We start from the raw sequence: 11,992 nt of genomic DNA, 5'->3' as shown, positions 1-11,992 counted from the left end.
AGCGCCACCCTGGCCCCGCCGCCCCCTCCCTGGGTGGCGAACGTGGAAGAGTTCCTCGGCTGCCGAATTCGGAGGGATGGGTCGGGTATGAGCGGCTTCGGACCCTTCGCAGGCAGAGCACGCGCAGGGGCGGTGCGTTCGGGCCCCGCGCACACGTGCGTGTAGTGAGCCAGGTGCACGATTGCATTCACGCCCCGGGCTGCGCGCGCCCCGCCCGCGGGAGCCGGCTCGCCAGCCGGGCTCTCCGGTCCCCGCCCCGAGTCGGCCGATTCCGAGACGCCCGCGGCTCCACTCCTGGCTGCGGAGAGCGCGCGGTGCGCCGGCGCTAACAGTTGAAGTGTAGCCGGGCAGGGATCGGACTGCCGCCGCCGGCTCCGCCGGCTCCTCCAGCTCCCGCTCCTGCTCTGCCACAGCCGACTGTCCCGGCCCCCGGCCCCAGTTGCCAAGGTGAGTAGCAGGGTACGTGCCCCGACGCCCGGCCGACTGTGCCCATAGCGGCGTGGTCTGTGGCCCGGCTCCCGCTCTGCCCGGCCCTGGCTGCAGCCTCGGGAGGCCTCAGGCCGGAGGTTTGGTGAGTCGGGAGGACCCCGGCTGGACGCTGAGACTGGACTGGGGCACCACTTAACACAACGGAGGGCCCCCTGGGGCAAAAGGACAGGGGCAGTCAAAGCCTTAATGAGTTCTTGCCAGAGCTAGTTCTTTGCACGAACTAAAAGTTCTATGATATTTAGAGTAACACAAATCCTCCCTTCCCCTGCCCATGTTTTTCTGGTAAATGTAGCTTTCCCCAAAATGAGGCCTGACCCTAAAACTTGGTTTTCCCAAAGCTGTTTTTGTTGCAGCCCTACTGTGTGCCTGGTGTGGCCCACTTGCCAGGTTCAGCTTTGGGCCAGCCTCAGGCTCAGATGGGGGCCCTGCATGAATACATGTGGCAGGCGTCTGGGGTGGCATTTCTAGAGGATTGATCTGGTTTGGAACTTTGGTTCTCCAGTTTCACTACTCAGGATTGCCTTAAATGCAAACTCTGGGCAGGCACTCAGAGATTCCTACCAACCCTCAGGTGGGGCTGGGTCTGAGATCTGCATTTAACAGGCACTCCCTGGTAATTCTGACACAGGAGATGGGTACCCTCCCACCCCTCCCACCCCCACCCCACCCCAGATACAATGCTTTGGAGAAAGGTTAACAGAAATCAGCGGGGCTAACAGTAGATTGGGGAGCTTGGAATTCTGCTGTTCCAGCCCTCTCTGTTTGCAAAGGACAAGATTGGTGTGGCCAATGAAAATCACTTAAACTTGTAAGTTGAGTTAGCTGCATTCTACAGATGAGGAGAACAAGACCTAGAGAGGAATGTGGGTCTTATGGGTGGAATTGGCAGGAGGTTGACTTAGTCAAGCTGCTGTTTTTGCTCAGTCTTACTGTGTGCCAAGCCTGGCCCACCTGCTGGCTTCAGATTTGGGTTTGCTTGGAGTGGGCCCAGCCTCAAGGTCAACTGGGGGCTCTGGCATACATGCATATGGGGTTCTAGGTGACATTTCCATAGGATTGGCCTGGTTTCTGACCCAGGAGAGTGGTTCAGGTGTGGCTGTTGCTTCACCCTTACCAGGGGCTGGATGACCCTGGGAACTTTTGCTCAACCTCTCCGAGTTGCTTTGAGCCCTGTGGTTCCTGAGATCATTTCTGACTCTAATAGTTGTCTGTCTTCTTAGCAAACACCTTCTGGGAGCTAGTACTGGGGTGCAAAGGTGAAGAACACATGGGTGCTGGCTGATGGGTCCTCTTGGACTGAGGATGAGAGCTGTGCGAGTATGTTCAAGGGCACGTACGTGTGCCTGCCCTGCTGTGGAAGGGCCGATGGAAACAGCTTCATGTGCCAGCTTGAAATCATGAACTTTGTCCCGTGGTGCCAAGAACCAGAGCAGAGGTTTAGGTAGTGGTCAGTTTTCAGTTTTAGAAAGGCTGCCTGGGTGGCTCTGCAGGACAGTGGGAGGCCAGCTCCTCTGAGACCAGTGAAGAGGTAGCGGCTAACCAAGACACTTTATGTGCGGCGTCTCTGCTGTGGGCCAGGCTCTGAGCTGTGCTGGATTTTCATCTGTGCACCAAAGCACAGGCCCTGCTGTGGGAACTTGGGACTGTTGAATGCAAGGGCTTTGGGGACAGCCAGGGATGCAGAGGTCAAGCCTGGAGCTAGGATTTGTGAGGCAGACATTTAGAGGGGGTGGTAGAGAGGGGAGGAGATTAGGGAAGAAGCTGGTGGGCAAAGGAGAGAGAAAGGGTGAGGTAAGGGTGGTGTTGAGGTCGCTGAGCATGTGGGTAGGAGGGGAAGGAGGGATTCTGGGCCTTGACGTGGGGCACAGACTGAGTCCCCTCCATCCACTGCCCTGGGTCCAGGCTCGAGGGGGTGTGGGCACAGAGATATGATACTGCTCTGGCCTTGGCTCTCTGAAGGGTGGGGATGGTGCCATGGCCAGCTATGTAGACAGGATTACAGAGTGGGGTGCAGAGGTGAACCCTGCAGCCGCACCTATTCTCTGTGAGCAAACAAGGTGTGTCTGCCTGTCTTCTGGGGAGGTTCCACACTGCTTGGAGGGTTATTTCAAAAAGTGTTCCTCTGTGAGAGGTCCTTGTTGATTGGCTGATTAGCCTCTGAGGTGGCCTTCTGGAAGGAACTCCATGTGTTTTAATACCTAAGCCCGGAACTGTTGTGGCTTTATAAACTGGAGGCAGGGCCACTGTGGGATAGGAGGTCTCAGCCTCCTCTCTCTCTCTGTGACATCGGGCGAGTCACTATCCTGCTCAGAGCCTCGTTTTCCTGTTCTGGTAAATTAGCAGATGAGAATGTGTAGGCAATGGCTAAATGAGGTGACTCAATTCTATGAGGAAAGCAACCGCTGGAGATCTTCTGTCTGACCTTCCTCCTGCTGTCATGAATTCTGCTGGGTTGGGTGTCTGAAAGAGCCACCATGCAGTGTGCTCTCGTGTCAGGTACTCCATAGGCACTCGTTAAATAGTCGAATGGTTGACTGAATGCACACCTTCCCCAAGGCCAGCACCTAAACCTGCCCACCTGAGAGAGCAGGTTTGGGCTTGCTCCTCTTCCTGCTCTGGCGAGTGAAGGTCAGGGCCTCTCCTGGAGCTCGAAGACCACTCTTTCTAGTGCCCATGGCCCCTGACCTCAGACCCTCTTGCACAGGCCCTGTGTCACAGCTGGAGGTCAAGGGTCCAGGGTTCTACATCCCTGGGCTGAGCTACTCACCAGCTGCAGCCTTTGGTGAGGCCCTTGGAGTCTCGGAGCCTTAGTTATCCCCCCTGCCCCATAATGTGTTGTGGACATCGGCCCTGCTGGACTGCCGAGGCTGTTGAGTGACTCTGAAGAGATAGGAGGCAAGTTGAAACATTTGAAGGTGCTGTGTAAGTTTAGGGGCAAGGGAGGCAGGGCAATAAAAAATCAATGTGTCTATGATCCAGATAGGGAAATTCCTTTGGACCCAAGTGTAATGACACCCTCAGGTTCTGTCAGTCCTAGCAGACCTTTATGTCTCTGTCGAGTCCATCCTGAAAGAACAAGGCTATTGGGGTTGTTGACATGTCCCAGGTCCTACCTCCACCCACACAGGTGGAATTTTCCACTTCGTCCTTTTGCAAATATTAATCAAGGCCCTGCGGTTAACAGTGGACTCATTGTCTCGTGAAGAGCAAGCCGCTTCTGGCAAGTACTGGCTGCCTTCCAGGGCCCTGGCGCCTGCCCAAGTTGGGAGCACCCTGCCCCCGGTCCTCCCCCAACCTGTGTTCTGCTCTAGCTGGTGAGCTGCACACAGTCAGCAGTCACATTCGCTTTGAACCGGGGACCCAGGAGCCACACTGAAGGTTTGTACCCACCGCTTCCAAGAGGGCCATACTGCAAACATTTTCTCTGCTCCAGTAAGGAGGGGCTGACCCAGGAAAGCACACAGGTGTGGCCACAGGCTTAACTCCACCTTACTACTGCTGCTCCTGCTGAAACCCTCTGAAGTCACAACCCATGTGACTTGCATTGGTTTTCACATGTGCTGTCACATTGAGGCCTCAAAGAAAGTTCAGAACGCAGAGGAGGTGGCTACTGTTGTTCTCACAAAGCCCCATCTGTACACGGGGTGAGAAAGTTAGCCTCACAGGGCTGTAGGGAGGATTCCTAGAGACTTCAGGGGTTGGGGCAGGGGGCACCCTGTCAGGCACACGTAATAGAGTTACTGAAATATGTTTTGTTTTTTCAAAATTATTTTTATTTATTTATTCATTTTAGAGGAGAGAGAGAGAGAAGGGGGGAGGAGCAGGAAGCTTCAACTCCCATATGTGCCTTGACAGGGCAAGCCCAGGGTTTTGAACCGGCAACTTCAGTATTCCAGGTCGACACATTATCCACTGCGCCACCACAGGTCAGGCCTGATATATGTTTTGATCAGTGATACTTTAATTAATTTGTAGTATTATTGGTCATAGTTGCAGCATCGCTGTCTGTGCTTTATGGAGGAGAAAATGGATAATGGATCATCACATACTTTTGGCTCTGCACTTTTAATTCTCTGACATGTGTTTTTAGCTATTCTCCTAAAAAGAGCCTATGAAATGGGTGGCTCTGTTCCTATTTTTAGATGAGTAAACTGAGGCCCGGAGTTGCTAAACCGTAAATGGTAGAGTTAGGATTGCAATCCAAACGATCTTGAACCAGCTCCTTTCATTTTTTTTTAAGTAGTGAAGCTTGAACATGGAACCCCAACATATAAAACACATGCAAAGATTGCACATTAGTGTGTTTATCTTATCAGTTCACATTTGTGATGTTTTGTTTGAATGTCGTCTTAAGAACAATGGTCATGGCTATTATCATGAGCACACTCTTGAAACCAGGGGTCGCGGGTGCTTGCTGGGGTCTTACAAGAGCTCCAGTGCCTCCTTAGTTCTTACACTTAGTTCAGTGAGAAGAACTCGTAGCTGACGAGGAAGCAGGGGGTCTTTTTCAAAGCAGCTCACCTCGCAGTCTTAGGTTCCCTGCAGTTAAGCCCATGCAGACGGGTGTGGAAGTTGGCTGGCTAACTAATGTGTCACCTCTGTGCCAGTGGTATATAAATGAAAGTGTGGGCACTGCCTGCTAGTCTGCTTCTGGAGGTGGTCTGGTAGTGCTGTCACACCATGGCTGGTGATGACGCCTTGAAGAGTAGGTGCTTGGCACCTCCTGGGCCTTGCTGGCCTTTGGCAGAGTGTGGCTCCAGTCCTGTGGTGGTGCACAGTGAACGTGGATTAAAACAATCAAGCGGGCTTTGCAGTTTCTAGTCAGTGCTGTGTTTTCGACAGTGCCAGAGTCCCAGCACAGACTGTGGGAAGGGAGGATTTGACCTGGGGTCTTTGGTAGGACACCAGACTCTGTGGTGAAGGACTGGTCATTTGTTTGGGTTTTAAAATTTAATCTCTCATATGCCAATTAAAGAAATCCAGTAAAAGCTGTTATAACATAGACAGGCCCTGGCTGGTTGGCTCAGTGGTAGAGCATTGGCCCAACATGAGGCTGTCCTGGGTTTGATTCCCAGTCAGGACACACAGGAGAGGTGACAGTCTGCTTTCCCCCCCCCCTCCCTCTCCTTCCCCCTTCTCTCTCTCTCTCTTCCTCTCCCGCAGCCATGGCCTGATTGGTTCGAGCAGATTGCCCCAGGCACTGAGGATGGCTTCCTTGAGCCTCTGCCTCAGGCACTAAAAATAGCTTGTCTGCCAGCAGCCCAGACAAGGGTGCTGAGTGGGTCCTGGTCTGGGTGCATGCGGAAGCCTGTCTCTATATCTCCCTTACTCTCATTTAAAAAAAAAGTAGACATAATATTTAAACCCTTTTTTATATTATGAGATTCAGCAGACAAAAAGTCACTGTGTTAAATTGCTGCAAAAGTTTCTAAACCCTAACTTTCGATTATGTACTTATCTTTCACAAACGATCAAAAATAGGGTGTGGGCTGCACTGGCCACAGCCTACCTAACTCCTGCCACATCTGGGTGTAAGGTGGGTACCTTTAAATTGAGATTTTTTTAAAACTGGCCTGACTAGGCGGTGGCGCAGTGGATAGAGCGTTGGACTGGGATGCAGAGGACCCAGGTTCGAGACCCCGAGGTTGCCTGATTGAGCGCGGGCTCATCTGGTTTGAGCAAAAAGCCCACCAGCTTGAACCCAAGGTTGCTGGCTCCAGCAAGGGGTTACTCGGTCTGCTGAAGGCCCGCAGTCAAGGAACATATGAGAAAGCAATCAATGAACAACTAAGGTGTTGCAACACGCAATGAAAAACTAATGATTGATGTTTCTCAACTCTCTCCATTCCTGTCTGTCTGTCCCTGTCTATCCCTCTCTTTCTCTGAAAAAAAAACAAACCAAAAAACTGGTGGAAGGAGTACTTGAAAGGAATCCAGTAGCAAGCATTTGCGTAACACCTCAAACTTCTGTGGAATGGTTTGAAATCCCTCAACCTGGAACTGGCTCTCCACCTCGGAGGCTCCCCCACCCTAGTTTCTTTCCCTCCTCCTATAGTGGGGACATGGAGATTCAAAACAGACAAAACACTTTTTTTTTGTTATGGAAAATTTGAAATGTGCAAAATTGGCCAGAAGAAATTATTGAACTTTGTATTTCCTGTTTTATCTGCCCCCGTAACCCCTAGGGTTATTTTAAACCAAGTTCCAAATATCCTTTATTTTATTATCAACTTTCTAATATGTGTTTCTGAAAGAGTTGTTTTAAACAACCTAACCACAGGACCTTTGTCACATCTGACAAACAAGCAATGATTACTTAACATCGTCAAATATTCAGTAAGTATTTGAATTTGAGGATCTTAATAAGATACATACATTATGCTCTCATAATCTATAGATTGCTCTAAAGCCAGTAGCCACAGCCACCATCAGAGCCTCCTGGCCTGTGCAGGTTCACATTCAATTTGGACAGACGGTAATGAAACAATGGAGCCAAGAACTGGTGGGTCATTACCTTTAATCTTAGTTTGCACCTCCTGGGCGAGAAATACACACAGTGGGAAAACACTTCCCTTTCCATTCAGGGCTCCCAAAGCCACTGACTCATCTGAGTATTCCTGGAATCAAAGGTTTCTACCTCAACAGCCTTATTCACCTCTGTTCCCCATCTCCTCTCTGCACAAACTGGCTTCTCCTTCAGCACTCTGCCATCTTGGCTGCCTCTCTGCTGCAATGCTCATTTCAGAAATAGAGAGAGTGAGAGCCCCAGGTCTGCCCCCATTTTATAGTGTAGAAATCAAAACCTTTAATCCAATATACAAATAAGGAAGTCTCTGATACAAAGCCACCTATCTGAGGCATAAATGGGGTTCCTTATAAGAGTGCACCACCCCACATCATGCAACAGTCAAGGGTGTGGGGAAAAGCTTAGTGTTGTGAAGATCTTAGTATTGAAAGGTCAGGAAAGGCTTAGTCTTAAAACTAAGCCATAGGCTATAAGGACCCTGCCTATTTATAGCCTGTCCCCCACACCGGATGCAAAATATAAGTGAGCAAACATATATATCATATTTACAAACTTATTTGACTGACAGTTGCCTTCAGTCTCTGTCTGTCTTGTTTACTTTTCATTTAAATCTGTTGAAGGAATGAGTGGGGTTTCCTGTAGCCTGGGTTCTGTTGATGGGGCCCTTGGGCGTTCTTTTTTGTGTTCTGGGACCTTTGTCCTCTTAGTTGGTGGGTAGATCTAGAAGTATGAGCAGATTCAGGCTTGAATTTATTTTTAATTTTTTAAAATTTATTGATTGATTTTTTTAGAGAGAGAAAGGGAGGGTAGGAGTGGGAAGCATCAACTCGTAGTAGTTGCTTATCATATGTGCCTTGACCAGGCAAGCCCAGGTTTTCGAATCAGTAACCTCAGCATTCCAGGTCGGCGCTTTATCCACTGCACCACCACGGGTCAGGCTCAGGTTTGAATTTTTTGGCAAGGATGTTTCATAGTCATTCTCCCACTGAGACTTGTCTTGACCTGAAGGAGAAGTTGTTTTGTTAATTGTCCTGTGTGTTACTTTGGTGAGGCCCACGCCCACTGGTCCTGAGCTCCCCTTCATTCAGAGACCACCCAGCCGCTGTGTAGAGAACAGATTGTGAGGTGACATGGAAGGGCTTATGATAGCAGGGACCCTGTTAAGATGTCATCGGAAGGATCCCAGCATCAGGTGCTGCCCGAGATGATGGAGCCTGATCGAGGCAGGAGTCTGTGGGGTGGACAAAAGTGAGCAGATTCAGAGTTCTGGCCCCACCCCTTTTAAGAGAAGTCTCTGCCTCCCTGTGCCTTGGTTTCCATGTCTGCCTCCTCTCCTGAAGTAAACAATGTGTTTTTATGTGCCAGTCACATAAGAGGCATTTATTGAACACCTGCTGTGTGCGGGGCTCTGGAAGCTATGAATGCCCCACTGCAGACTGCCAGTGATCAAACAAGGTTGCAGCTCTGTACAGGCCCTGCCAGGCAGAAATTTTGGTGACTCGTGGCCACTAGGCCACCAGGTTCTGGTGATCTCTGGGTCCCATCCTGTGCCTGGCTCAAGGAGGACCTCCAGCGCCCTTGGAGAGGGATAAGCAATTGCTCTTCTTGGTGTTGTGTCATTACTGTATGAGAGCCAAGGCACCAGGGTCCTTTGTTGCCTGAGCGCTCCTCTGACTTCAGCTCAGATTCACCAGCGCCCACTATGGCAGGTGTCCTCTGAATCCTCCATTTGAGAACAACCCCCAGAGACTGCCAAGTAGGCCAAGATGGTCATGCCCCCACCACACTTTCTGCGGTTCTCTCAGGATTATCGTCACCAGTCTGGCACATAGGCATAGAGATGGATGTGAAGGCCAAGTACCTCCAGGGACAGGGCCATCCTCAGGGCACTAAGGGCCTCAATGCTCATGAGAAGCTAAGCTTTGTGTTCAATGGAGATACAGGGGGGCAGTGACTTCTCTTAAATGGGGTGGGGCCACTTTTGTCCACCCCACGGACTCCTGCCTTGATTGGGCTCCATCATCTCGGACAGCAACTGGTGCTGAGATCCTTCTGATGACATTGGTGTCCCTGCTATCACAAGCCCTTCCACGTCACCCCCAATCTGCTCTCCACACACACAGGTCTGCTCACAGGATCTTCTGTGGATGGTCCCAGTTTTTACTGCACCCTCCCCTGTTGGAAGACAGTTTTTTGTTGTTGTTTTTTTAATTTTTTTATTGATTGATTTTTAGTGAGAGAAGAAGGGAGAGAGAGAGAGAGAAAGAGACAGGAACATCTATCTGTTTTTGTATGTGCCCTGACTGGGGATCGAACCAGCAACCTCTGAGCTTCAGGATGATGCTCTAACCCCTCGAGCCATCTGGCCAAGGCAACAGTTTGGTTTTTATCATTTTTGCCAGGTCAGGACAGACCGCTTGGGCTTGTGTTTTACAGCTCTCTTTTGGTTAAATTCCTAGAAATGGGTGCTAAAACCAAGCACTGCACCTTTGAAATCCTGGTGCAGCCATTGCCTTCTGGGAAGTGTCACATGCTCCCAGCTGCGCCCCCAGCAGAGTCACTGTCATTGGCCACGCCTCAGCGGAGCTTCTCAAAGGCTTGCACAGGCCTGTGTCTCATTTGCATGCAGGCCTGGCTGAGGCTGCTTGCCCCCTCTCCAGGGTTTGATCATCTCTTCCTGGCTGACCAACAAAAGCCAGGACCTCAGTGGCTCAAAGGAGCTAACACTAACCCAGTGCACTGCCCTGGCCAGAAGCTAGAAAGAAAACACGTGCACACACAGTTACATGTGTGGGTGTGCACACATGTGCGTGATCCAAGAAATTGCGAAAAACTCTGTCCAAAGGTTGTTTCATTAAGTTTTGTCTGTTCTCCAGCTGTATGACTCTAGAGATAGACTGTGTCCCCAGTATAGGTACTCCTGAATGGAGGGCAAGCGTTGTATTCTGGTCACAGCTCTTTTGCAATTTGAGTCCAACAGAATTATCAGACTTGTGCAACTGATCACAAGCTCAGAATTACATGGAAGTCTTTCTTGTCATACAGGAAATGCTGACCATGAAATTTGGTGAATTTTTCAATACAGATCTTCACCTAATGATTTTAGACTTTTAAATGAGAATTGTTAGTTGCTACAAAGAACTCTGGTGATAAAAGCTGCTAGCAATAGTCAGTAGGACGTGGTGGCCCCTACATTGGTTGTCCCTCATTTAATGTCATCTCTGCACTTGACTCCTCTGCGATGGCCTTTAATTGATGAAGCCTGACTTCCCAGACAGAAGTGCCACAGGGACACAGTGCCCAGCTCCAAGCTGACCAGCTGGATGGAAGGTGTGGCTGGTGGAGCTACCCTGTGCCTCAGGAAGATGAGGGTGGCCTGAGGGTCTCTCCCCCTGACTGGGAGGCAGGGCAGGCGGAAGTCTTCTCTTCCCTGCATAGTGATTGGCTGATCTCTTCTTCGCCTCTCAGACACATAAGTGGAGAGACAGAGCCAAGGTTGGTCCCACGAAACAGGGTGGGTCAGGGGTACAGACACCCAGAGTCGAAAGGAAGCCTTAAATGTCACCCCACCGACTTCAGCCCCTGCCCATAGTAGGACTCCCCCATTTTACACACACATATATATACTCTCTCTCACACTCACACTGACACACACACACACACGCATTTAAATGAACACACATGCAAGCCTGTCTTTCTCTGGCCTCATACCTCCTACCCACCCTACCTCACCCCCACTTTCCACACAGCCAGTGCCAGGGAGCTCCTTCCCTGCGCAGGCAGCCCAGGAAAGTGGAAGGGGCTGGTGCCCTGCGACTCCTGCCACCCCCTTTCTCCATCCTCTGTCAGTCTGTCCACCCACCCATTCTGGTTGCCTGAGGGAGCCTGTGCTAGGTGATGGGGGGGGGCTGTCCCCAAGGATTTTCCTTTGGGTAGCAGCCCCCCCTTCAGACCCACCCTACCCCCTTACTCGCACTGTACAGTGAGTATGTATAGATCCTGCTGCCTTCCAACACTGTGAGTCCAGTCAGCTCCTGCCCGCACCCAGGCCCTGGCTTCTGCCGGTTGGGAGAGGCAGCCTCCTCCAGTGGGTCTCAGGAACAAGGGAATGTTGCTGAGGCTGGAGCCTCCCCTGGGCTGGGCATTAGGATTGCTGGGGGAGAAGAGGAGAGCCCACCCCGCCCCCAGCTATGGAGTGGGGCGGAAAGCTGGGCCACTCCTCCCATAAAGGGGAACTGAGAGTGGGCAAGTGCCCTGGGCTCTCCTAGCTCCATTATTCAGCAAATCCTGGGCTGAGGAATTGGGGGGGGGGGATGAAATTTGGTGAATTTTTCAATACAGATCTTCACCTACTGATTTTAGAATTTTAAATGAGAATTGTTAGTTGCTACAAAGTACTATAGTGATACAGGCCGCTAGCAATAGTCAGTAGGGCTATGAAACTGAGGAAGTGTCCTTTCCGCAGGGGTGGGGGTCAGACACAAGTGCCCCAGTTTAGCCCACCCCTGCCCAGAAGCTGGATATTTGTGCCTAGTTCAAGGCCCTACCCAGATCTTCAAGAATAATTAAAGAACCCCTCCATGTTGGGGTTTTCCCGATGGGGTTGTTGAAGGAAGGGTTATGATAAGGCAGGGTTTGGGCATGACTGGGGACAAGGAGAGTAAATGACCTGGTGCCACCCCACAAAATAGGGGTCAGTCACTTCTATGCAGTAGGCTCAGTGCCTCCTGGAACCTGTCCATGTTGCTTCCTAATCCTGTTTACTTTAATTATCATCAATTATTTCAGACCCTTAATAAAACTGTACAACAAACATACAACGCATGTCATCTAGATTTAAGAATTAAAACATGGCAGGTGCAAGTGAAAATATCTGAATATACCTCCCTACTCAGACGTAACCACTATCCTTATTCCTTTATATGTACTTTTCTCAGATTTGAATCACTTAGTAATATCCAGAATTGTACTGCATGA

The 11,992-nt window shown here is 50.5% G+C and overlaps 1 protein-coding gene across 2 annotated transcripts in view; it reads left to right on the top strand.

Annotated features, from left to right (window-relative positions):
* The first annotated feature begins 56 nt into the window (after nucleotides 1-56).
* The window catches only part of CHDH (choline dehydrogenase), a 42,792-nt gene continuing 30,856 nt past the window's right edge, over nucleotides 57-11,992 (top strand). The window contains exon 1 of one of the 2 annotated variants that reach the window (XM_066352114.1): nucleotides 57-447. The gene's annotated coding sequence lies outside the window, so the exon portion shown is untranslated. Of the gene's footprint in view, nucleotides 448-5,950; nucleotides 6,026-11,992 lie in introns of those variants that run through there. The other variant, XM_066352113.1, reaches the window with a different exon arrangement.

Source organism: Saccopteryx leptura, chromosome 10, assembly GCF_036850995.1.
Source record: "Saccopteryx leptura isolate mSacLep1 chromosome 10, mSacLep1_pri_phased_curated, whole genome shotgun sequence".
NCBI lineage: Eukaryota > Metazoa > Chordata > Mammalia > Chiroptera > Emballonuridae > Saccopteryx > Saccopteryx leptura.
Note: the sequence above shows the minus strand (reverse complement) of the source record. Positions and strands in the feature narration are given on the sequence as shown.